Source organism: Camelus bactrianus, chromosome 2 (assembly GCF_048773025.1).
Source record: "Camelus bactrianus isolate YW-2024 breed Bactrian camel chromosome 2, ASM4877302v1, whole genome shotgun sequence".
NCBI classification, from domain to species: Eukaryota; Metazoa; Chordata; class Mammalia; order Artiodactyla; family Camelidae; genus Camelus; species Camelus bactrianus.
In genome coordinates this window covers 12,104,723-12,132,386 of record NC_133540.1, presented here as the reverse complement: position 1 = coordinate 12,132,386, position 27,664 = coordinate 12,104,723, and the positions used below count along the sequence as shown (strand labels likewise).

General features: G+C 40.6%; 1 long non-coding RNA gene across 6 annotated transcripts in view; it reads right to left on the bottom strand.

Annotated features, from left to right (window-relative positions):
- Window positions 1-4,571: 4,571 nt before the first annotated feature.
- The window catches only part of LOC141579531 (uncharacterized), a 112,799-nt gene continuing 89,706 nt past the window's right edge, over window positions 4,572-27,664 (bottom strand). For 5 of the 6 annotated variants that reach the window (XR_012511087.1, XR_012511080.1, XR_012511072.1 and 2 more), the window contains one exon: window positions 4,572-6,503. This is a non-coding gene — a long non-coding RNA (uncharacterized LOC141579531). Of the gene's footprint in view, window positions 6,504-7,333; window positions 7,492-27,664 lie in introns of all 6 variants that reach the window. The other variant, XR_012511081.1, reaches the window with a different exon arrangement.

Genomic DNA, 27,664 nt, shown 5'->3' with positions numbered 1-27,664 from the left:
ACCTAAATTCTTATATTATGGGGTATTTTATATTTATGCTAATTAGTGACCTCTCAGGACAAAAGGCACATACAAAGGGAGTCACTTCTAATAAACTGTTTTTCCAAGCCTTACCTAAATGGGAAACAAGTGGCTTCAGAATGTTAGAGCACCTCCCAGGTCCCCGGGGAAATCTCCTTGTCAGAGTTACACTTGCTGATGGTGTCCTGTGCCAAGTGCAAGCAGATGCGGTTCGGAAGCTGCCCGGGGGCTGACTCCGGGGATTCCTTCTCCGTCTCAGCTCTGAGGGAGCCTTGCCTTTCCTGACCACAACCACAGAGGCGATTTTGAATCTCTGAAAACTGCCATACCAGTGTATATCACAACCCCCACAAGATATGTTGAATAAAGTAGAAAACTTTAAGTGCCTCCTTTAGGATAGAAATAGGATATAAAATAAATCATGATTTAAAAAATTCTAGTGCCCGAATAAGTGCTACATTACACTGGCTGCATTATTAGGTTAGACAACTTCATTACTGCTTTCCATACCACATCTTCTAGTTAGTTTTTATTTATCTTTTTTTCCCTAAAGAAAAAAATCATATGATGCATTCTTGTGTCAGAGGTGACAAGAAGAGAGCAAGTGTAAAACCGGAAATCGTGATGCTGGCCAGTCTAATATCAGCTCCGTCACTGCACAGATCATCTTAACTCATTTTACTGCAATTTTTGGAATTACCTTCTCACTTGGAAAAACCCCTGTGTCAGTTAGATTTGCTAGTAAAACAATTTTTTTTCTTACTTAGTGCATCAGTGATGTTTTCAAGATGATAAAAAATTTTGCCCATGGCATTTAAACAGTTGCTTCTTCTCGTAATTCATGGTTCACGGTCTTGTATTTGTCACAACTGGAGAAATGTGTTTTCTGTGTGCAATTCTCATTGTTTTGGTGACGCAGGGACACTTGTCCTTACTGGATGGAGTATGATAGTAGTTGTTTGAATTCTCTCTCTAAATCTGGAGTCCTGTGTTATGATTCCTGTTACCTTAAAAAATATGAATATTGTTATTTACCTAAATAGATAACATCACACCAGTGATGTATATCAAATTGGTCCAACTAGGAATTCCAATATTAAATGAGACAGTAATTTCACAACTCACTATTCCAAAAATTTGGATTGATGGTTCAATTATACCAGGGCCATTACCTGTTGTAATTGAATCAATCATTGCTTTCTTCAATAAAAGTTTCCATTCCATCTGCTCTTTTGTTTTATTGTCCTTCTGTGTTTTGTTTGCTTTCTTTCCCAAATATATATGATTTTGGATTTTGTCATTGAAAATCCTTGCTGGTTTTGCTACCTCATGCTGCAGAGAAAGCCTTGTGACTGTTTTATAGTCACTGATTTCATGGTTGTATGAGTGCTTAATGCCACCTTGCAGGGATGTGGAGACCTAATGAAGTGTGTGCATAAAAGGCTTAGTCTACATTGAGTGCAGGGTTAGTGTGAGCAGCTCATGTCATCAGTATCATAGTTAATCCATTACAATCATCCTCTGTTAATCAGTGTTATCATTCTAACGTCTCCAGGAGAGAAAATGTAGTATTCTAAATGCAAATCTTTGCCACTCTTTTAGTCAATTCAACACCTTTAAAGCATTGCTGTAATAGGACTGTGTGCCTGGTATCCCTACTTTTGCTTCTCCTGACCCAGGACGTGGTCTCCACGGCTGATGATCCATGAGACACTGGATTCTTGGTACCATGGCTCTGTGTGTTCTGGGACATCTGGGGACTTCAGCACTGTTTTAGGGGCTTTGGGTCCCACCTCTTCATAGCATTGCTGAGATGAGATCTGTGGGTTCATCCTCATTCTTGAGTGTATGGTGCATTTTTTCTAGAACCAACACACGCCACCGTGACAGCACTGCTTTGACCACGTGCTGGGGCAGCGTGTGCTTGTCAGTTCTTGGGTTTAAATTTTCTGTTCAAATTTCTAAAATGGGGTATATTGACAGATACACTCCATGTAAACAGAAGCTCTGTGGGGTTTTCAGCAACTTCTAAGAGCATAAATATTCCTGAATCAGCTAATCTTCCTCCCAACAAGTGAGGAGCAAGCCGGCAAGTCCTGGGTGCCTGTGGCGGCCAAGCTGTGCAGCCCAGGCTGCTCACCGAGGAACAAGGAGAAAATCTTAAAAACCTACTTCCATGCTGTTTTTCACAGAATCTCAGAACTGAATGTTTTAATATTTAAAGAGGGGAGATTAGTTTTTTTTATATATTATTTTATTTTTTTCCTTTTTCAGTATTATTAGGTATAATTATTACAGTTCAACTCCACATACACATTGCATATAAATACATGTATAGAGTATACTGCATTTTTTTAGTTACATATATGTACTAATTATTGTTTCTAAGAACAGATTAGAGTTTCAGATTTTTAAACTTACATAGTTACCAGAGGAATAAAGCCAACTACAAAAGAATAATAAACAGAATATGGTAATCCAATCACAAAGGACAGTCATATGTGCTTAAGCATATTCAAGAAATCAAAATAACAATTAGTTCATTTGTGGTCTTATTATTATTGCTATTAATTTTAGATTCCTCATAAATGAAGTCTTATGGCATTTTTCTTTCTCTTTTCACCCCACTTCACTTAGAATGACAGTCTTCAGGTCCATCCATGTTGCTGCAAATTGCATCTGTTATGGCTGAGTAGTATTCCATTGTAGATATGTATCACCTTGTCTTTATCCAGTCATGTGCTGATGGACATTTGTGTTGTTTCCATGTTCTTTGTTCTATGTCCCTTCTGGCAACAATTACTGATTTTAAATATTTTCCACCTTAAAATCCTTCCTGAAGGAGACGTGGTAACAGGAATCAAAAACAGTTACAGCACAGGGTTGTGTGTGATGGGCCCTAGGGCTTGGTAGGAAGGTTGGCAGAAAAGATTTCAGATTCTGATCAAATGATTCCTCCTCTTGTAGCCCTGCTGACCGCCTCTCTCATGGCCTGCCCTACTAGTCTGACCAGTCCCTTCTGTGAATCCCACTGTATTGTGCACAAATTTTTTCCAATTGGTGTCATCCCGCAGGGACCTTAGGTGAGGCACCTAAGCTCCTGTGTTGGTTTCTTCCATCAGCCCTTAACTTCCTTGGGAGCCAGGACTGTCTCATTGCCCCAAGGATTCCTAATGCCTAGTGAGATGCCTGATACAGCTGGTACTTAACGAGCACATAAGTCAAATGGAAAAACCTGATCAAAGAAATGGCCCTCATTTTTCAGACAAGCCTACTTGAGTACATAGGGTAAAATGACATGTTTTCTTGAATTTGCTGTCAAATACTTCAACAAAGGACAAGTAAAAGAACAAAGGTCTGAATAAAGGAAATATGGAAATGTTTGTGAATTCCTTAATCTGGGTGATGGGCTTATTGTACTATATTTATTGATGTATACTTAAGTTATTTTATAATTTTCTTATCATTAGCTGAATAGCAAGTATTAATATGTATTAATTGAAATCCTTTGAGCCGACCAAACTTACCCCACACAAAATGCTTAATGTCCTAGTAGTGTGTCTTACAGAAATCTTTTCCCATAAAGACAGGAAAAAGGGAAAGACAGATCTGTGCAGTATTTCCACATTGTCAAAAGACCAAAGACCGACACAAAGAAGAGATTCTAAAAAAGATAAAGAGGCTGAAATCAATGTCCTGAAAACCTAGCCAAGAATTCTAAATGTCCCAACTTAACTAACTTCAACACTGCCGCATCAAGAATGAGGCAAGTAGAACCTTGAGGATTTTTTTTAAATAAATAAATAATGATCCAGTTCCTACCACAGGCAATTATGGTAAGAGTGAGTACATGTTCTAACACCAACTAGTGTACAAATTGTAATTTATACTTGATTCAAACTGCTTCTTCTATAAAATCTGAATCTTTTTATTCTTAAGACAGATTTGTGGCATATGACCTAGTGATAAAATTTTCAACTCGCTTGTATTCAAAAAGTTCACCAATGTGAGAGTTTATTACAACAACTATTGCTTTTTGGGAAACCCATGTGCCTTGTCACTCTCTTCCATAAGATTTCCTGTGGAAAATTCAATCCCTCATTCAGGAAGGGGCTGAGCAAACAGTCTGATGGAAAACCTTCATACACTGCAACACAAGAAAATGAAAATGACAGTGAGCAGCCCGTGAAGCTGGCAGACACACACAGCTCACGGCTGTGTTCCCGCCATGACTTTCTGTAACCAGCAGGGAAAATGTGCATTTCAAGAAATAGACATAAACACTTTTCAGGACCTGAGCACATAATTTCCCTTTCAGGGTTTAGTGGGCTTCCATTTAATTCTATGAGAAGTGTTTAAAACAACAGAACAACAGCTGAGGTATGGTTTAAAGTAACATTTGTCTTAGTGAAAATAAAGCCAGCTGATTGTTATCATTTTTACTTTATTTGATCTCACTCTCCTACTTTACCTCCCCAACCTCCTCCACAAAATGATGGTGAACGTCCCTTCCTGGGTCAGAAGGCTAAGTAGAAAGTACCAATCACATGGAGGTGTGCTTTGTTGTTTTATTTTTCAAAAGAAACATGTTTCATTCATGTGATTTAAAATTAAGATCAAGAAACAAACTCTATTCAATGAATGGTAGCCAACACATGTCGTCATAGCTGCTCATCAGGTTTGGCCCCACGTTACACACATTTACATGGACATGTGACATATGCTGTCATGGGACATGGTGAGTGGGGACAGGGTCTCTGCTCTCACAGGGCACACAGCCTGGTGGGGGAGGCAGTGTTCAATCATTGCCTTTTTTTTTAATGTACTTACAAATTATGGGAAATGCTATTTAAAAAGAACAAAGTGAGTCAATGAAAGTGAAAAGTTCAAGGACAGTATTTAGGTGAGGGAAGACAGGGAACCTCTTTGAAGAGCTGACACTCCACTGAGACCCAAAGGACAACTCCGGTGCTGCAGGTAAAGGGCAGGGACACATTGATAAAGGGCTGATATCCAGAATACACCAAAATCTCTTTAAACTCAACAAGAAGAATGAATAACCTGCTTAAAAAATGTGCAAAATGCCTCAACACACACCTCAACATGGAAACTAGATGCCAAAGAAATCTATGGAAACATGCTCCACAGCATCTGTCATCAAGGGGCTGCAGACTGAAACAGTGAGTTATCACTGCACACCAGTCAGAACTGCCAAAACTCAGAACACTGACAGCACCAAATGCTGGTGAGGATGTGGAGCGTCAGGAATTTTCTTGCATTGCTGGTGGGAATGAAAAATGGCCCAGATACTTTGGAAGACGGTCTGGCATTTTTTTACAAAACTAAACGTACTCCTACCATATGATCTGGCAACTGTGCTCCTTGGTGTTTACTGAACAAAATGGAAAATTACGTCCACACACAAATCTGCATACAGATGTTAATAACAGCTTTATTCATAATCACCAGAACTCAGAAACAACTAAGCTGTTCTTCAGTAGGTGAATGGATAAATAAACTTTGGTCCAGGCAGAAAATGGACTATTTATGGTGTTAAAATAAAATGAGTTATCAAGGCATGGAAAGACATGGAGGAACCTTAAATGAATATTACTAAGTGAAAGAAGCCAATCTGGGAAGATTCTGCAACTGTCTGATTCCAACTGTATGGTGTTCTGGGAAAGGAAAAACCACAGAGACTAAAAGATCAGTTACTGTCAGAGGCTAGAGGGGAAGGAGTAATGAATGAGGTGCAGCAAGAAGCATTTTTAGGGTCACTAAGACAGACTACTCTGTATGATGCTGTGATGGTAGAAACGTGTCATTGTACATCTGTCCAAACCCACAGAGTGCACACCACCAAGTGTAAATCCTAGTGTCAAGTATGGGCTCTTGGTGATGATGACGTGTCAGTGTAGGTTCACCCATTGTCGCAAATGCACGCTCAGGTACAGGCGTCAATAGTGAGGAGGCTGTGGGGACAAACTGCAGTTCATACACCCAATCCAGCCCCAGCCACTGCTGTGAATAAAGCTCTGTGGGTGTGTGGACTGTCCGGCTGCTCTGGCGTCTGAACAGCAGAGCTGAGCAGCTGCACCAGAGATCAGGAGGTTTGCAGATCCTGAAATATTGACTCCCAAGCCCTTGACAGAAAAAAGTCTGCTGTGTCCTGCTCTACACGAATCACAATTCACCCTGTTGAGACAGGAGAGCAGGGCCCAAACAAGGCATGGTTAATCGGACTGAAGCAATGTTTTAGTCCCAAAACCTTTGTTGAAGTCCTGCAGAATCAGTGACAGACTGTAGCCAGGAAGCGTCTGCAGAAGGAGTCGGTAGCAGGCCTTCCCGCCAGGCTCCGGGATGCCGGGGGCCACGCGCTGCACGGGGGCCACCCACTTGAAGAAGACGGACTTGCAGTGGAAGCCGATCAACTCATAGAGCTCGGAGAGGACGCTGCACTGCTGAATTCTCTCCTAGGAACGCTGAAGCACAGGGAAAAAAGCAACAAGCATCTGAACGAAACATGTAAGTGAAAAAAGACACGTAAAAAATGTTTTCCCATAAAACAGAGACCTGATGACACAGGAAGGAAGAGGAAGGCTGACTTCGTGCACTGATGGGACCGGATGCAGAAATGCAGGGAAGCAGCGCTGTGCAGATGCTCCAGACCCCCTCCGGCCCCACCTATCCACGTTCATCCTGTCCTTTTCCTAGAAAGGCCTGTATTCCCTGAAACAGAGGAATCTGCTCCCTACACATGAGACGCAGAGAAAGGAAGGAGCAAAAGAAAGGGAAAGTGAAGGAACAACGTTTCATCTAGACCCTAGTATTTGGGCAGGACTTTCACCAAATACACATCTTCTCAAAGCACAGAGCACACAGTGAGAGGCTGACAGAGTGACTGCGACTTCTGCTCCTTAAGCAAGAGCTACCTGCCAGCACACGCTGCGCCCCTTACTGAATCATTACAATCATCTCAGAAACTATTACTACCCCGTCTCACAGGCAAGGAAATCTGAAACTCGGGGAAGAATTATTATCATCCTGGACAATGTCCCACGACCCAGAATTGTCAGAGCCTCCACAGACCCTGGACTAAAATTCTCCACTTCACCACGGGCCCTGAGCCTCAGGCTGAGGCCACATCAGGCCTGCACGGGCCCAGAGCACGAGCATGTGGGACAGGGAATGGTCCCACTCGAAGTGCCAGGCCAAGGCCCTCAGAAACCTATGAAATGAAACCAAATCCCCAAACTCCTTTCCAACCCACTGCCCTGTCCGGGAGGACTGCTCGGCACATCTGCGCTGTCACCTGTGCACAGGCTGAGCAAGGGGCCCAGACAGTGACGTGACGTCCCAGTGGAAGTGGCTAGGAGGCCGCTTCATCACAGGACAGACTCTCCCGGCTTCCAACGTTAACTCTCCATTCCATTTTCAACTGGAAAGTAAGTTTAGACTTCTTTTCCTCTCCTAGAAACAAAGAGAGTGGTAATATCAGCAGGAAACTCAAGACTGAGGAAGATTCTCCTGGCCATCTGGAAGGATAGGTCGGGGAGAGAACAGAGACTGGGATCAGAAAGACCCGTGTTCCAGTCCAAAGTCTGCACGTAACTCGCTTTGACAGTTTACTTATTAATAGAGGTGAAAAAATCTAATTATGATTGTTGGGAAAACTAATTGAAATAACGTATGCCACTAGCATACGTATAAAATCCTTCATGAGTGTCCCAGAAATGGAAGTGATCGTGGTTAATTACTGTCTGCCAAGTCTTGGGTGCTAAGCCCACATCAGCCAGCCAGAGATGTGCCAGAGAATGCCTCACCAGCTAGCAGCCTTCTCCAACTTGGAAACTCACAGTGTCTGAAGAACAGGCAGTGGTGGATGCTTTGGGACACTCTGGAGGTAACACTCCAGTGATGACTTTAAAAAGCTGGAGAGAATTTAGGGGACCATACAGTTCAAATACAGAAAACACATTCCATGTCTGCCCACATTCATCTCTAGCCATGATGATTCAGAGAGGAAATACATATTCAAACGTACACCATTTTCCCACATAAGTGCATCAAAACAATTTGGAAAGAATGTAACTTTCTTCTCTAGATCACACAGCGGGGATTACAAGGTTTGTACTGAGAGCCCTACTTGTAAAACATCTGCTATCATAACTGGGTCCACTATCAGTCCATTCAAAGAGAAGGATGGAAAAGAACAAAGCCAAGCTAATACGCTCCGGTTTTTGGTGGGTTACAATGTCACAAAGGAGATGGACAGGTCATCAAGGAACCACCCTGCCGTGATCACGGAGCCGGGCAACGGGGTGGGCGGCAAGATGTATGACGCAGCCGCAGCTGTGCCCGCGCTTCTAGGCAGGTATCCAAAGTCTCCTCGACATGGCGTCCAATGCTTGTGCCCACGTCCTCATCACCTGAGATGTATTTAAGAGAAAGGAAAACTAATAAACGGAAAATACCTTTGGTGGGCACACCGTCCAAAAAGCAAAGTCACAGTTTGACAACTGGCCATCCCGGTTCCCTGGGATTCATTCTTGGAGAACCTTAAAAACCACCCCTCTGTCCTCAAGAAGTGCTGCCTACTTGTCCTATCTTTGGCTCAGGGATACAGCACGTTCACGTGAACTTCAATGTCTGCACAGATTTGACTGTCTTTCTCCAGGTTCATTTGTCCATTCTGAAGAGGCCTGAGTTAAGTCCATTTTCTGTAAGATCAATTCCCTCCAGTGAAAACTCATCGAGCCTGCAATTAAAAGCCAAATGAATAGGACTGTCCTCAGCTAAAAAGTTCACCCACCCTTCACTGCTTTCTTAATTTCCTTTCCTAGCTAATTGCAGCAGACTAAAACCTCCCTCCACCCAGCTCCCCAACTATGTCAAACAGAAAGTAAGGTCCATAAAAGAGGAGACAACTCCATAGTCACCTCTGAATTCCTAGCATATACTAATGTCAATAAATAGAACTATGATTATGGCTTCTTTCCTTTAAAACCTTTCTGGTTATTTAAATGAGACCTTGGAAGAGAGCTGTTTGGGTCTAGTATCTTGATCCAGAAGACTCAGGAGGCCTTTTTAGGAATGGCTGTTCACTGTTTCATTCAAAACACAACTTCTCATTCCGGGAGGAGCTGTGATTTTCTGCCAGGAGATTGTGGTCACTCTCATGCCAGAACAGCTTTAAACTAAATCCTTACTTTGGATTTGTTATTTTTCCCTGCATCCCCAAAAATTGACTTTCCTTAATTTCTTGCCTTGAGGAATGATATTTTTCTTTCTTTCTAATTCACCCTTTATTAAACAGGATTCTCAGGATGTGCTTGGCCTTACATAGGATGAGCCATCCAACTCCCAGTGTGAGAGGCCCGGGGCTCACCTCCCGCCCTCCTGCCAGGGCAACTAACACTCAGTTCAGGAGCCAACCGGCACCCCAGGGATTCTAAGTCTCACGTATCTCCCAGAATCCCTGCTTTCTGATATGACTTGGATTCTGAGGATTTCCCCTCACTTTCTTGAAAATTAGCTGTGCAGCTTGAAAGATGAGGAAGGAAGGATTTATTTCTTAATCAGCATTTTAAGGAACTTGTGTAATGAAAGTTTTCACGAGTTTCTAGAACACTCCATTGCCGAGACAGAAAACACAATAGATATTTTCTAAACTTAGGTATCATGTGCATTGTTTCTTTGCTTTTGTTTTCTTAACTACTAACACACATTTTTTAATTAAAAAAAATAAGGCCCGAAATAGGATAGAAACTTGAAGGGGCAAACAAAATTTAAGGGCAAAGAAAGAAAAATGATAAGTACTCTACAAAGTTAATATAATACATACACTATGGATCAGATCAGCAATTCTCAGTAACAGCTAATTGAAACATGACCATGAGGTAAAACGTCTCTCCTGTCAGGAGATGACCAACAGATAATAGAATTAAAACAACAAATTAAAATTCTAAGTCTGGCGAGGTATAGAAGGCTACCAGCTAAATGTGTCTACTTCTGGAAAAGAGGGAGGCTCACCAGCTCTTTACTGTGGAGCCTGAGCCTAGGGGAGGGCGGTGAAGAACCGCCCTGTAAGTATCTAATTAACAAAGTGGGTTATGAATAAAGAGACGTGAGCTTTGATGACAGAGATGATACTACTATTCACTTGTCCTGTAAAGAATACTTCACGTTCAGCGATCAATACCTCGGCGTCCTCAGGGATTGAGATTATAGGAAAATGCACAGCCCGGGCCCAGACCTCCTCTGTGAGCTCGTGACACTGCACTTAGATGTCTCAAGAGCAACTCCAACTCCACCTGAAAAGAGCTCACTTCACGGTGCTCCTCCCATAGCCGTCCTGCCCAGGGCCCCTGGTTGGGAGGGAAGGTCTCTCTGCCCCTCCCACCTCAGGCCCATCACTCACAGGTGTGACTGGACCCCTCCTTCAGGGCTCAGATTTCCTCAGTCACCGAGACCCACCACCGACACCTGACCTACCAGGTATTCACAGGCACTCCCTCAGCACTGACTTTGGGCTGGGGACCACGCCGCACACTGTGCGAATGTTATCTCACTGGATCTCCACAACAGTCCTGGGAATTGGGTACATCACTGCTTCAATTGATTAAATAAATTGTTTCACTTCCTTGAGTGCGTCATCCAAAGTGACACGTCTACTGAGCCACAAACATGGGACTGAAAACCACTTGAAAATTGAACACTGCTACACCTCGCAGCCACCCTACTCTGATTCGTCACATCACTTTCTGCCGAGCCTACTGAATGTTTGCAAGCATTCTACAAACACAAAAGTGATCTACGAGAGCACCCCACTCCCCTAATTAAAATCTGTCAATGATGGTCCACTGCTCTTCAGAGAAAGCCTCACCAGGCCTGAGCACAGCCCAACGGCCCGGCATCCTCGTTCCCTGCGCGGCCACGCCGCCTCACCCACCACGCAGCACAGTGCCGTGTCCAGGACTGGGATGCTGACTCCGTACAAAACGGGGCTCGTCTCACTCTAACAATGATCACCCTCTTCAGTGGTCACCCTCTAAAATGCTGACTCTCAGAAAAATATTTTCTCAGGATGAATCAATATCTTTTTCCTTTCAACTTCCAGTCATTGATAATGAGCTCCCCCAAAAAGAGAGAAGACTTAATCCTCAGTCTCCTTATCTGTAAAGTGGGAATAACAAGGAAATATGTAAGGTTTTCAGAGAAATAAAACTCATGTGAGTCTGAGGGACAATTCCCAACATACAGTAAGCACTCAATATGGGCTTACTTAGTATTAATAAGAATATGTTGCATTCCAGCAACCTTAAATCAATGATTTATGGCTTTGTCCAACAGACTACTGACAAACAGTTGGACGAACCCTTTTGAGCAGATCAGCACAAGTGTATTGGGAGAGGTAAGCGCTGCCTCCAGTTACAGCTCAAACTCTTACATGTTGTTTGAGCATTTAGTTGTCGTTATTGAATAAAGACAGGTGTTCTTTAGTCAAAGCTCCTGAAACATAAATCTTCAAAGATAGATACAAATTAGGTTTCAAGTACAACATTCTCACTAGAAATTATTTGAAAATGATAGTCTTAGCTCCTCTGTACATCAAAAGGGCATGTTCTTAAGGTATCTGACTATATACACTGAAAGGATTGTTTAAAAGAAATTAAGATGAAGCCATCCTAAATAAGTTCTCAGTATCATCTGCACAAAGCCCCACCCAAGGGTCTCATTTCTCACTTCCACATAGGTGTTCAGGTAGTTTAACCTGGGTCTTGGTTTTTTAAAACACAGGGGAGGGAAGAGTTGTGGATAGATTTATGAAGCAAATATAAACCTAGTGTATTTGATGTGTAGGAATCCTAGAAATAAACAAATTGATATATAGTCCCACCCTTAAGAAGCTCAGCCTTTCCATTTACAACAGCATTAAAAATAAAATGGGAGATACATTTAACAAAAATTTACAAGATTTGTACATTGAACAATTTGAAGTATCACTGAAAAAATTTTAGAAGATCTACATATACGGAAGACATCCCATGTTCATGGAATAGTAGACAATATTGTTAAAAATGTTAAGACTCCCCAAAGTGATCTACAAATTCAGTGGAATCGCTATCAAAATTCCAGCTGACTTCTTTGCAAAAATTGAAAAACTGATCCCAAAATTCATATGGAAGTGCAAGGGGCCCAGGACAGCCAAAGCTATCTTGAAGAAGCAGAGCAAAGTGGGAGGACTCACTTTAAATGTTACTACAAATCTATAGTACTGAAGTCATTATGGTACTGTCATAAGTTTGGGTACATAAATCTATGAGACACAGTAAAAATTCCAGGGGGGAAACTTATATTTACAATCAGTTTTCAACAAGTGTGCCAACAACACTGCAATGAAAGAATAGTCTATTCAACGAATGGTGCAGGGAAGGCTGGGTATCTGCAGGCAAAAGAATGAATTTAGAATCTGAAACCCCCTATTGTATATAACAAATAAAAATTAATTGAAAATGGATCACAGACAGAAACGTAAAATCTAAACCTATAAACTTTCTAAAAGAAGACATAGTATAAATCTTTGTGGTCCTAGGATAGGTTATGGTTTCCTAGATACAATACCAAGAGCAGAAGTGATAAAAAAAAAAACCAGATAAACTGGACTTCATCAAAATTAAAACCACTTGTTACAAAAGACATCATCAAGAAAATGAAATGAAAGGGGAAGTGGGTAGCTCAAGTGATAGAGTGCATGCTTGGCAAAAAATAAATAAATAAATAAAATAAATGAATAAATCTAATTACCTCCCCTATAAAGGAATTGTCTTAATGTTTAAAAAAAGTAAAGTGGAATGACAATCTGCAGAATAGTAGAAAAAATTTGCAAAGCATATATCTAATAAGAGACTAGTATCCAGGATATAAAAAAAATGTTTACAACTGACCAATACAAAGAAAATCGACCCAATTTTTAAATTTACCAAGGAATTAAATAGATACACAAATGGCCAATAAGCATATGAAAAGATGCTCAGCATCACTAGTCAAATCAAAATCAAAATGAGATCTCATTTTACACCCACTAGGATGGTTATAATCAAAACACGGACAATAACAATTGTCGGTCAGGAGGCAGAGGAATGGGAACCCTCAATATGCAGCCATTGGAAATGGGCAATGGTGCAGCTTCTTTGGAAAAGTCTGGTGTTTCCTCAAAAGTTTAGTGTTATCATATGGCTCAGCAATTCTACTCCTACATATAGGGTCATCCCTCAGTATCCTCGGGGGATTGGTTTCAGGAACCCACCACCCTGGATTCCATAATCCAAGGATGTTCGAGTCCCTTTACAACCAGCCATCTGGATCCATGAAGTGGAAACTACAGATATGGAGGGCCAACTGTACAGCCAACAGAATGAAAACATATTCTCACAAAAATTTGCACATCAATATTCATAGCAGTATCATTCAGAGTAGCCAAAAGTTACAAACAATGTCCATCCATCAATGAATGGGTAAAAAAATTATCAAGAATAGTCCCAAAAACTTTTGGTCATTGAATCTTTGACAAAGGAGGTGAGAACATACAATGGAGTAAAGACAGCCTCTTCAGAAAATGGTGTAGGGAAAACTGGACAGCTGCATGTAAATCAATGAAGTTAGACTACTCCCTCACAGCACACACAAAAATAAATTCAAAATGGCTTAAAGACTTAAACATGTAGACAAAACACTACAAACCTCTTAGAAGAAAACGTAGGCAAAACATCTGACATGCATCTCAGCAATGTTCTCCTAGAGCAGTCTACTCAAGCAATAGAAATACAAGCAAAAATATACAAGTGGGGTCTAATTAAACTTTCAAGCTTTTTCACAGCAAAGGAAACAGTAAGCAAAACAAAAAGACAGCCTATGGAATGGGAGAAAATATTTACATTAAATGAGACTGTCAAGGGGTTAATTCCCAGAATATATAAACAGCTTTTACACTTCATAAGAAAGAAAAATAAACAATTCAATCCAAAAATGGGCAGAAGTGCTAAAGAAACTTTTCTCCAATGAAAACATACAAATGGCCAATAGGCACATGAAAAAATGTTCAATATCATTATCAGAGAAATGCAAATCAAAACTACAATCAAGTATCACCTCACACCAGTCAGAATAGCCATCATTCAGAAGTTCACAAACAATAAATGCTGGAGAGGCTGTGGAGAAAATGGAACCCTCCTACACTGTGCTAGGAATGAAGTTTGGTGGAGCCATTGTGGAAAACTGTATGGAGATTCACCAAAAGACAAAAAATTTACTTCCCCTATGACCCAGCAATCCCACTCCTGGGCATATATCCAGAAGTAACCCTAATTCAAAAAGACACCTTCCCCCAAATATTCACAGCAGCACTATTTACAATAGCCAAGACATGGAAACAACCTAAATGTCCACTGACAGATGACTGGATAAAGAGGTTGCAGTATATTTATAACATAGACTACTACGTAGGCATAAAAAAATAATAAAATAATGCCATTTGCAGTAACATGAATGGACCTGGAGAATGTCATTCTAAGAGAAGTAAGCCAGAAAGAGAAAGAAAAATACCATATGAGATCGCTCATATGTGGAATCTTAAAAAAAAAAAGAAAGAGAAACTTATCTACAGAGCAGAAACAGACACAGAGACATAGAAACCAAACTATGGTTACCAGAGGGGAGACGGTGTGGGAAGGGATAACTTGTGAGTTCAAGGTTTGCAGATACTGATTATGTATAGAATAAACAGCAAGTTTATACTGTATAGTACAGGGAAATATGTTTAATATCTTATAGTAACTTATGTTGAAAAAGAATATGAAAATGAATACATGTATATTCCTATATAACTGAAGTGTTGTGCTGTAAACAAGAAACTGATGCAACATTATAAACTGACTAGACTTCAATGAAACTATTTTTAAATAGACCAAAAACAAAAAAAAGAAAAAGAAAAAAGATATTATTAAACCAAAAGAATAAATTACTGTTTCAGGCTACAACATGGATGAACCTTAAAAAAGTATGCTGAAGTAAGCCAGACACAAAAGGACAAATACTGCCCTTTTAGGTGAAGTGTATCTAAGTGTTCATTGTAATACTCCTGTAAATTTTCCGGAAGTTTGAAGTCTATTAAATTAAAAATAAAGTGTATTAGTCATTAAAAACATAAAACGATCCCTCACAGGAGGGCTTTAAATAATAAATGAAGAAATGCATGTAAATCTCCTGGAACAACACTTTGCACGTCCACAGACAGTCACTGCTGTCACTGCCACTCAGAGGTTGGTACCAGCGCTGATGAGAGCTGCCTCCACTCGCTGCCCTGCAGACAGTTGTGAGGGCCTGGGGTCTGACAGGCAGGGTGACCTGGAACCTGAGTCAGACACAGCAATGCCCCAGACTCTGTGTTACCCAACTTTCTTATACAAGCTGCTACATGTAACATAAACACGCTAGAGGGATGTATCTTACAACATAGGCAATACAGTCAATGTTTTACAATAACTATAAATGGAGCAACTATTGTACACCTGAAACATATATTGTAAATCAGCTATACCTTTTGAAAAAATTAAAAAATAATGTAAAAATATTATAACTTTAATATCAGTCCAGTTTTTAAGTAACTACTAAACAGCTTAGAATGTATAAAAGCATTTAAGTGTGATGTTTATTTACATATTTATTTACTTTCAGCCTCCTGCTAAAAGAGAATTTAAACAATTTTTTAAACACAGCTTAACAACAATAACAACAAAAAGACAAAAGTGAGAGTGAAAAGAAAATGGAGATTCAATACTTAAATGAAACCAGGGGGAGGTAAAGTCATAAGAATGGATGCCATGAAGTCAGGGTAAGTGTTAAAGGCCGACTAGAAATTCAGCTGTAAGATTTTTGGCAGCTAAAGCAAAAAGAAAAAGATGAAGGGGCGGGTGGTAGAGCTCAGTGTTAGAGCGTGTGTATAGCATACACAGGGTCTGGGTTCAAGCCCCAGGGCCTCCACTAACAGATAAATACACCTAATTACCTACCCCCCCAAAAAGAGCCCCAAAGAAAATAAAAAGAGGAATTTGTTTCCTAAAAAAACCTGATATTAAATTTAGATTAAATACTTAAAAAAAAAAAAGAAAAATAGAAACAAATGAGTGACACAAGCGATAATGCCCGTGAGATAAATCTGCGGTGCAGCTGGCAGGTCCCCATGTCCCACGTGGGAAAATCTGAAACATCTTTCACACCACCCAGAGTCATCCTCAGCCTACCCCACCCCTCCCCCTGTTAAATGCAGGAGCACAGCCAGGGCCGGGCCTTTGTTCTCTCTGTGTCATCACAGTGAGACAGGATGGAAGGGGGCAGAGCACAGCCATTCAAGGAAGGCCAAAGCAATTAACATCAAAATGGTGAAGGATTCAACCCCCAATATGCCTTCAGGCTCAGGATGAAGAGATTTAAGTTCTAGCAGATCTTGAGCTTCATTACACACCCATTGTAATAGTAACATGGTGAATAACAAGCCCCCAGGCACCATGGCAGTCCCAAGGCTAGATAAAAATGGTCAAAGGGTGAAATGGCCAACTCCCTGTGAATTCCAGCCCCTTGCCCTTAGGCTGGTCCTTCTACTTATTAGCATATGAAACCACCAAGCCCATGAATACAAGCAACACAGCACTGCCTAGGGGTCACACCTCTCTCTCCCGTTTCAGAGAAGGCCCACACTCTGTGGAGTGTGTACCTACTTTTAATCTGAGCATCAAACCCCCACACATCGTGGAATATCTCTTGCCTTTCAACAAATCTCTCTGAATAAATCTACCTTTACTCAACAGTGGCTTGCCCTTGAATACTTTCCTGCATGAAGCCAAGTACCCACATCTGGCAGGGCACACCCAAGGGGCTCAACCAAAGCCTGGGACACAGCCCTTCTCATGCCCCACTTATTTTTTCTAGTATCAACAGGACTGGGTTGTGAAGGGAGCTCTAAGGCCCCGGCTAAGGGACAGAAGCAGCCCCAAGGGCTCAAATTGGTGGGCAGCCTCTCCCCCAGCAGGGGCCCTGGGGTCTGCCCGGTTCTCTGTGTTTCTTTGTCGTGCTGAATCCCCAGCCAAAGAGCGTTCTCCCTAGGCCTGTCCCCACAAAACCCTTCTATCCAAAATACAAGCACATCATGTCACAGTCCTCTTGTTCAACCAGGAAATGTTCAGCCCACTATTTCCCTCCCCAGTAAAGTACCTAACTGTCCTCCCTCCCATCCCACCACTTCTTTCTTTGTGACAACTCTGCACTCTCCACCCACCATCCTGAACGCAGGTGCCTTGCTGGCTGGGACCGAGATGTTTCAGTCTTACACAGCCTGCGTCCTTTCACTTTCCCCTTTCTACCTTAAAAAGCCTTTCCTGAGTCTCCCACCCATCTGATTCTGAACTTCACAAAGTGCTGAGTTTACGGTCACTATGTGCATACATCCCAGGTTTTGACTAGGTTTCCTTCACAAGATCAACATTAAGGCGCTGCATCAAGAAGTTTAAAGAGGCTATTCTTACATCTGAGCGGAGGAGCCTGCATAAAATTTAAATGGCTTTGAATAGACTGTTAACCAGGGACAGAGAGGTCGCAGGTCCTAGTCAACAGTGTCATGAGGCAAAATGTTCTTCAAAGGCTCAGAGTGGCTTCTGAACACGGAGTCGGCAGGGAGGAGGTGACAGGCAGTGAGTGGAGTGTGTGACAGAGCTTACGCTCCCCCAGCTGGGGAAGAATTGAATTTTTTTCTAGTTTTCCAAACAATTTCTTACTACCTTTTTCTCCTACTGCCACATACCATTTCCTACGATTTAAGAAAATCAATATCAGTCATTTGGGCCACTTGGGAGAAGCTACACGATGCCATTCACAGGGCTGGGGCATGACAGCCACGCCAGTCTAGGTTGAAAGACCAGTGGGGGTATTTTCACGGTAATCACGGGCATGCAGCAAACTCCCCAGCTTCAATGACCTCATCTCAAAGTTGGGGCCAATAAAACTACCAAGCAAAGTGCGTGATGATTATGGCCAACATCTGTTTACTAGGTAAGTGCCCATGACAGCTGCCGCTTAATGGGGAATGAGTATGACTAACGAGGCCCAGTCTACCTGGTCACACGTGCCCTGCCTTCCTGCCTTTGTACAGCAGCAGAGCTTGTTTAGCTGAGATGAACGCCCCCAGAGCAGCCCCGACGGGAAAGCTCCCAGCGCTGCACGGCGAGGTCTGTTCCTTTCCTTCTCAGAGCTGATCACAGTTTGCAGTCATCTGTTTTTATGTTTATCCATTTTGTAACTGCCTCCACCCCGGAGTTTTGCTCAAGCAGCACAGGGCCAGGTATGTCTTCCTCCCTGCTGGATATTCTGGGCTGGGAGACAGCCGAGCACACATCTGGCTCAGGTGCTGAAAGGAGAGGGCAGAAGGCCCAGGGGCCTATGCTGAACTGAGGCCCCTGCACCCAAAATTATGGTCTGACTTTGGGCAAATTACACAGTCTTCTTTACCCTGAGATTCCTCATCTGTCCATGAAAATAACTGCCCATGGCACACAGATTTACCAAAAGGAAATAACCAAATTCACAACCTATTCAAGGGGCTACCAGTGCATCCTCAACAGACAAATGCTGCCTTTACGACTCTGACACATGCGAAGCGGGACGTCCACACACAGTGAACACTGCTAAGTGCCAGTGTGTTAAGTGCTTCATGTGTGCTATAATACTCTTTACAACTTACAACAATCCCAGGTAGAAACCAATATTATCATGCCCATTTCACAGATTCACCAACAGGTTAGGAGAGGTTACATTCTAGTCCAAGGCCCCATGGTGAGGAAATGGCGATTTAAACCTGAATCTGGGCCCAGGCCTGGGATCCATCTCTCTCCCATCCACCTGACCACTTGCCTATGAAATCCACCTGTCCAATACACAAGTTTGCAGCCGGCCAGCTCTTGAATGCAATGTTTGCCACCGTTTCTCAATGTTCATTAATTACCATATACTGTTCTCAGGAACCACTACAGAAAAGAAAGGTGGGCTTACGTCCCTGCCCACAAAGAAAAGGAATTCTGCCTTCTCCTGTAATGTGCAGAACACCTTCCCTACACCACCAAATCCTTTTGTATGCTTCCTCCATGTTTATGTTTGCACACTGCTTATTAAATTAGAAGGTACCTGAAGTAATTCCATCTCGGTTGCTTTCCAAGTTTGCAGATTATCCATAATCATTCTGTGACCGAAAATACTACAGTGTGAATGAAAATACTGCAACCATGTAAGTAAACAAAGAATGCTGAAACCAAATCATCAGTGGCTGCCAACACACCCCAGTGAAGACAGGCCTGCAGCCCAGCCACTACAGCCACTCACAACGGTGCCCTCTGAGCAGACTCAGAATAAGAAAGGACAGGATACTTGCCCTAGATAGCTAGGTGCTTGTCTAAAGAATGAATTCAGTGAGTCAAAATGTTTGCTTCCTCCCATACATGGAAAAGCACTAAATTCTTGAACTTGAGATACCTGGCTTTCTTTAGATAACAAGCAATCTTTTATTGTTCCAACAACCTTGTCTTTGTTGTAAAGCTCCTATATATCCTAGCTCCTCCTCAACCACTTGGGAACAGTCCCTCCGAGCGATCTGAGAGTCTGTCATCCCGGCTCGAGTCCTCACGCCAAATAAAACATAACTCTTAACTTTTAGGCTGCACATGTATTTCAGTCAAAAGTTTTGGACACCAGGAAGGGACCCAGAGCAGACTTCTCTCCAGCTGAACTCTCAGAGTTACCGGAGCCTTGGTACCAGCATTGGCACTTTGTGCCCATCTGCCTCCTTGGGGAATCCAGATGAATTTGGGTGAGTCTCTCCTGGTTCTCGGATCTCCCAAATTGGTTGATGATCCTGAGTTTTATTTTGTGGTGTATCCAGGTACCTGGCCCTCCAGTTGAAAGATACTGGGGGGGAATAACCCACCCAGTGGAGACATACTGGGTGGGGCCTGGTTGAAAGATAACAGGAAACACCCACCTTGAGGAGACGTCTGAAGTGGGGCTGGTGGAAACATACCAGGAAAATACTCACCCAGTGAAAACGTCCTGAGTGGGTCCCAGTTGTAAGACACTGGGTTCAGGACTAAGTGGTTAGGTAAGAGGCTGGTCTAATGTTGTCCTCGATTTGGTTACCTCCATTGAATTTTTCGGAATAGAAGTAAAACTCTTATGAGGAACCTTTCAACTCCAAAAATGGGACCCTCCTCCTGGCTGGTAACAGCTTTCTTGGGTGATGGAGAAAATTACAGGAATGGTAGAGGCAAAGACTTCATGCCATAGTGTTGTCCCTGTGGGAAATCTTACCAGCAATTTTATTCTGAGAACCCGACCTTACAATGGGAAATAGAACTTTCAAAAAAAAATTAAAAAAAAAACCCCACAGAACAGAAAAGAAAAAGAAATGACGGATTGCCAGCCTCCAACTAATACACTAGCCAGGTTTATATACGTACAAAACTCACAACATTCATTAGGAATTAGAAAAAAAAACTCACCCTGAAAGTAACTAACCAGGCCTGATAAAATATTTTTTGGAATTCTGAGCTTATAAGAACAAAATCCCATTTAGGGGGAACTTGGATTTCTCTTCCTGTGTCCTTGAAATGTAAATGTTTTATCTTTCTCTGGGTGTTTTATGTGTGTGTATGTATGTATATATGTGTTTCTTTTTTTTTAAACGACACCTTGGACTCTGTCATACAAAAGGTACAAGTATTGTGTACATATTGTGGCCACGCAAATAAATTGGGATTCTCAAAAATCCTTTGTACCAATTTTCAGATATTTTGCCATCTTAACCGTTGTTCCATCAGCCTGGACCACAAAGGCTTTTAGCTTTTGGAAAGTAAACTTTTGAATTTTATTTAAGCAACACCCCCACTGTCATGTGGAAAAGCCTCTTCATCTTATTGGTTTAAAATCACTTTATATATATATATATATAAATTGATGGCCATATGATGGATCCTTTAATTTGGGAAAACTTTTAAATTGGTGAAAGTTGAAAGAGCTCTCATTATAAACAGCCGTTTTATTGGTACCTATTAAAATCAAGTTTAAAGGTAGAAAAATATATCTAATGGTTAACCTAAGAAATTAGTTAAAAAAAAAAAAACTGGTTTGAAAACCTACATTTGTGTTTTTCCTTTCTGATCAATGGTTTTAGGGATGCTAATAAATACTTAGAATAATTAATGTTAATTAGGCTGAATAACTGGAAAAAGGATTGTAAAAATGTCAAAAAAGATAAAGATAAGGGGCTTATCCCAAATGGATAAATATTTTTATATGGTTATTTTGAATGAGATAAATAAAATGGACATTTTTGGATTTAGATACAAGGTTTTGATACTACACTATGTAAAGTAAAAAAAAAGGGCCAAAGAGATCACCTACTCCCCCCCTACATTAAAGTTCAAACAAGTCCGCTTTAGCACAGTTTAAAATATATGTATTTATAGAGCTAAAAATATACATATTTATAGACTGAAATACTTGATCAATGATTGGGACAACAGACCTATTAATCAAATTGAAAATTGAGAAGGGCCTAAGCTCTTTGGCTGAAACTTGGGAATCCCAGAGACTTTTCTATATAATTAGATACAATGCACACACACACAAAAAAAAGCTTCTGACACTCCTTCTAGAAATAGGAATTACTGATTAAACCTAATAAATATAAAAATTAAAGGTACGAGATTTAATAAAATTGAGATAAAGTTTGTAAAATTGGTATATTAAATGGGCTTTATATAAAACATTTGCTTAATTATATTGTGGGATAGATATATTTCAATGGAAAAACGCTTCCCCTTCTTGGTATTATAAGGCTGGGCACATATCTGTCCCTTAGAAAATATTAATTGAACAAAGTAAAGGAAACCAATAGAGTTTCGTGAGCCTTCCAATATAACGTAAAATTAAAAACTAATATTCAGTGGCTAATAGACAATAAAGTAAGAGGTTTAACCTGGGTTTAACTTATAACCCAAGGAAAAGAGACCTCACTAAATACCTTATGCAAGCTTTGGAAGACATGCTAAAGTAAATCTTAAAGTTTTAAAACATGGAATTCTTTGTTTACAGCTCTTCTCACTGATACAAAAAAAAAGCCAATTAAGGAGATACAATTGGATCTGCGTGACAGAGCAGTTCTCTGGGGAACTGGAAGCGTCTGTCTTTTTCTTGCAGATCAGAAATATAAATACAGCAAACAGTGACCTAGAATGAGCCTAATTAGCTCAACGAGATAATACTTAAGGCCAAGAAATTTTTGGCATTTTAGAACTCATAACTCTGACGTGTCCTTCAGCATTTGTCAAGAAATCTTAAATGTCGGTTTCATAAATAGTAAGCCTTAGTGATTTGAGCAAGCAAATTCAGCTTACTCCAACTATTATTATACCTATCTTATAAGTAAGTTTTAAAGTGAACCTATGAGATCTCTAGCTTTTGTCTGTTTATAAGCCTGCGTACACATTATAGATGTGAGATATTTCTACAGCTGAAAAAAAAAATCAAAGTCAAAGATCTCTGCTTATTTGACGTAAAAAAAATAAGAGCTTACAAATTAAGTATTTTTAAAATAAAAACTGACCAAATTGACTTTCAGAGTTACGTGAACTGGAAAATATTCAATATTAAGATTACACTTGGTATTGTTTAGTTTAAGTATGTTCTAATTAATATAGACATCTTTAAAGTCATCAATATTAAGTACAATACCTTTACTGTACCTAGTTTTAATGAAAGTCAAATAAGATCCTGTTATATCTGTTGCAGAATTGTCAAGAAAAAAAATAGTAATGTGGTGTAGTAAAATTTTAAGTAAATTAAATGCAAATGAGATGAGAGCTTTGGGTAAATTTTTAAAATATATTTTTAAAATGTATGGTTAAGATACTCTCTAAATGTTTGGTATCTTTAAATTCTAGAGTTGTGCTAAATTGAGTTAAATGATAGGAGTTTATTAAATAGCTATGACACTTTCAGATAAAATAAGATTGTAATATGAATTATTTAACATTTAACTTACCCTTACAGAGAAAGTAAAGGTGTTTAGAAATATTAATAAATGGTTGGTGCTACCCTGAAATAATCTCTATTATTAAGGGTATAATCTCAGTATCCTAGGAAAGTAAGATAAATGTGTAAAGGAAGATATATGAATGTAATTATATTTTGTTAATAAAAAATAGTGACTTTCTTCTGAAGCTGGTTACTTCTGAATGGAAGAGAAAATAAAGGACACACTAATGTGAGTATAGTAAGCTGTGGAACGCTTGTGGAAGAGGAACCCTGAGGAAAGGGTTTTGTACGTTGTCGGAATTGTCTAAGTTTAGAATCAACTTGGGCAAAGTAAATGAATCTTAGAAGTAATCTGGTAGAAGACTAGATTTGGTTTTCTCTCTGTTAAGATGACAAAATTTTCTAAAAATGTTAATCCACTTTCAATAACAAATTGTAAAGCTTCTTATACCACATAACTGACCTGTTCTGCTTTTACCTTTAACGTATTTTCTTGTTAATGAAAAAGAACTACTTTACAGTGATCTATATGTTTATCTGACCAAGTGTTCTGAAAACTTTTAACAAGCTCCCCAAATATCAATTTCTAATTAAAGTTCTTTTAATCTCCAGTTAAGTTTGGGATGCTACAGAGGGCCCCTGAAACATCCCAAAGAGAGATTTTAAAGTAGTAAGTTTCATTTGGCATGTTAAATAACATGGTATTGTCAAATGAATAATAGATCTTCCTAGGTTATATTGTATGAGAAAATATTATTAATATAGATATTCTAGAAATTATATGGATTCCCTAAAATTCTGGTATATCTGAAATGTTACCAGTCATAATTCTAGTTATAGTGACCAGCTTTCTTTATCGATTATAGTGTAACGTTGTTTAACCATGCTTTTAAATCACTTGTCATTTATATACAGTTAATTGTTTCCTTCTGATGATTTTGCAAATTGCTTTCTCTTCAAGGAGATTTATTGATTTCAAATGAATTTCAAATTATAGCACTGAACTAAACTGGGTAAGTAATTTTAAAGGTCTAATGGATACTCTGAGTAAAAGAATTAGTTACATGGGACTGAGTAAACTGGTGAATATGGTTATAATTTTTGATTTTGTCTGAAATACTACTGGCTTTTAACCTGTTTCCCAGACATAAAGAAACTCTTCTCCTCAAGCTAGTTATGTTTCACAGAAATTTGATAAATTATACTTATGTACGCAGACTTGGAACAGTTATCTTTTCTCTCTATCTGATCCCTTAAGAGACTAAAAACTCTAAGGTCCCCAGTGGCTCTATCAGACAAATGAGGAAGATCATCTCCTAACAGATATAGCAATCTCAAAGTATTTTAAGGATTTTAAAGAGAAAATAATTTACCTAAATCTGTAAGGCAGAAATCCATGACAAGCCCTTGACGAGGCATTCTGGGCCTAAGAAAACCTTATTAACATTCTACCCTGAGAGTCCTTATTAAAAGTTCCAACACAGCCAATTTAAAAAAAGCCTATATAATCAAATAATCAGACTTAGCTTGTAAATAAATTAATCTTGATTTGACTATATTTGAGAAAACTGAGGGTAACTTTAGAGAGAAAAAAGATTATATTTTAGTGGATATTAATTTCTAGTTTTGTTGATTGAGGTCTATATTTACTTAGACATTTCCCAGATCATTCCTTGCTGTTATGTCACATTGCTGTAAAGTTTAATTGAATTATGAAAAGAACACTCTAGGTTTGTTTCTGAGGCTCAGTAATCTATCCTTGGTAAAGATCCAATGCCCCATGACCAGAAGCCAGGGGAATATACATACTGGTACAGGCATGACTTAAAGAACTGTCTCCAACCTGAATGGAAGGACCCTTTATCAGGTACTCTTAACAAGACCATACACACCAAAGCTGAAGGAAATGGACTTTCAGATTCATTTCCTATCAGAAACAGCCCCTGCAGTGCACTGGCCTATAGAGCACTGCTCACCTTAAAACAATGCCCAAATGGAGAAGAATCTACCAGGTCAGGATGAGAAGAAGTCAACATCTGAAGAAGACTGCAGACCCAAGACACAGAACCAGGCCTGTATGCCAATTACTTTGATAATTTCCCCTACCTTTGATTATGAACTACTCCAGCTGCTAAGTTTATGGTAAATTACCTATGTCTAGTACTTCTGTGTTACCTTGGTGGGTTTCCCTACTCCAAGGCTCTAACTAGATAGCCCTCAGAAACGTTATTCTAAAAAGAAATTATAGTTCTGTTTAGGCCACTATTGATCTTACAAGGTGGGAGACCTCACCTGGCCAATTAATACCTGCTCTGACCCTGACCATAAATATGAAATTTCGCATAAGATCACTCAAACTCAATCAGGAACACAAGGAAAATTTTAACCCAAAAATATAACTTCTCGACTATTAAATTCTTACTCATGACTTTATAAACGTTACTAGCTGAATTACTTATATTCTATCTATATAATAAAATTGTTGTCTGTTACATTTCCCAATGTGTAACTAGGCCTACAAAATTGATGATGGCTAAACATCTTGAAGGAATAGATAAAATTTATAACTCTGTGTAAAATAATTGTAATAGTGTGATTCTAGTTATGGTAATGAGCAACGAAGGGTAAACAATTCCTGGATCATAATAGACTAGTAAGACAGGAGATCCAGAGAACTTTTAGTATCAACAGGGTCTGATAAAAAACTAACACCTTGAATGGCAGCTCAGAAGATACTTCACCTGAACTAGGAATGAGCCATCCTAGCACCCTGGGACAAAATTGGTCATGAAACGTCTCTCAAAATATTGGTCGAATTTAGGACCAAGGGGGAGCACTGTGAATGAAAGTACTACAATGTGAAAGAAAATACTGCAACCATGTCAGTAAACAAAGAATCCTGAAGCCAAGCAATCAGCAGCCACTGCCACACCCCAGCGAGTACAGGCCTGCAGCCCAGCCTCTCAGCCACTCATATTGGTGCCCTCTGAGCAGACTCAGAATAAGAAAGGACAGGATACTTGCCCTATATAGCTAGGTGCTTGTTAAAGTATGAATTCAGTGAGTCCAAATGTTTGCTTCCTCCCATACATAGAAAACCACTAAATACTTGAACTTGAGATACCTGGCTTTCTTTAGATAACAAGCAATCTTTTATTGTTCCAACTACCTGGTCTTTGTTGTAAAGCTCCTGTATATCCTAGCTCTTCCCATACCTCTTGGGAGCAGTTCCTCAGAGTGATCTGAGAGGCTGTCATCCCGGCTTGAGTCCTCCCGCCAAATGAAACACAACTCTTAATTTTAGGCTGAACGTTTATTTCAATCAACTCCCAGAATAGACACAACTCATCACTTCTGTAATGGAATACACTGGATCAGTAACCAAAAGCGTGTTCTAGTCCTGAAAAACTACTGGTTCCTCTTTCTTCCTGTCATTATACAGTCCCACCAGAACTCATTACTTTGCTGTCTGCTCATCTGGTAACCAAACTCAGAGAAGAGTCAACTCAGCAGACTGCCCTACTGGGGAGAACAGCCGGCAAAAGCACTGTGGGTTGCCTGCCCTCCCGCACGCTCTGCTGACCCCTAGTGTCCTCCGTGGAGACCAGAGCAACAGAGCTGTTCCCAACAACTGCAAAGTCCCACACGTTAAGAAAATCATTTTATTTTATACGATATGTTACGTATATACCCATCTCTGAAAACAGCTTTGCCAGAAGCCCAAATCTTCAACATTAATCAGCAAAGGCAAATCCGGTCCCTAAGTGAATACAAGTTTTAAGACGATGCTAAGGCCTCCAAAGTTCTCTCCACGACCATCAATCAAACTGCCTGCAGGTCTGCAGCTGCAGGCGGCAACATGTCTGCTTTTAAAGCAAACCCATCCTGCCCTCGGGTGCTACAATGTCCCTCTACGCCCTCCCATCTCAGGGTAAGAGCAGCCGCTGCAGAACCTCACAGGGCAGCACTGACAGGACTGGACACAGAGGATCAGAGCTAAACTAAGCCTTCTTATGACACTAGCTTGTCACTGTGTCACTTTACAGATGAAGATATATATAGAGAGAACTGGGGTGATCTTGCTCAAAGTCACACAGCTAATAAGTGGCAAAGTCTATAACTCTGCTCCTCCCTCTGGCGTGACGCCCCAGCTGGGATGCCCACAGGGTTCTCTCGTGCCTGCCTGACCAGTCCTTTCCTGTCACTCATAACCCACCACAGGGTCTGAACCTAGCCTGCCTTTTCAGCATCTTTTACCTCCAGTCTCTCAGGAACAAGGCTGCTCGTGCCACTGTATGACTTCCGGCTTCCCAAACCCTCCGTGCTCAGGGTGGTCTTGCCTGTGCATCCAGCACCCTGCTCAGAGGCTCTTCCTCCCCTGCAGGAGGACGTTTCCACTCTCTGTAGGGACACCCCCTCAGGGAAACCCTCTTCTCGCCCTCAGCACAGCAGGTGTCCCAGGCCACATCACGAGCTGCCCCATTAGGACTGTGGGTGCCCAGGTTTGCCA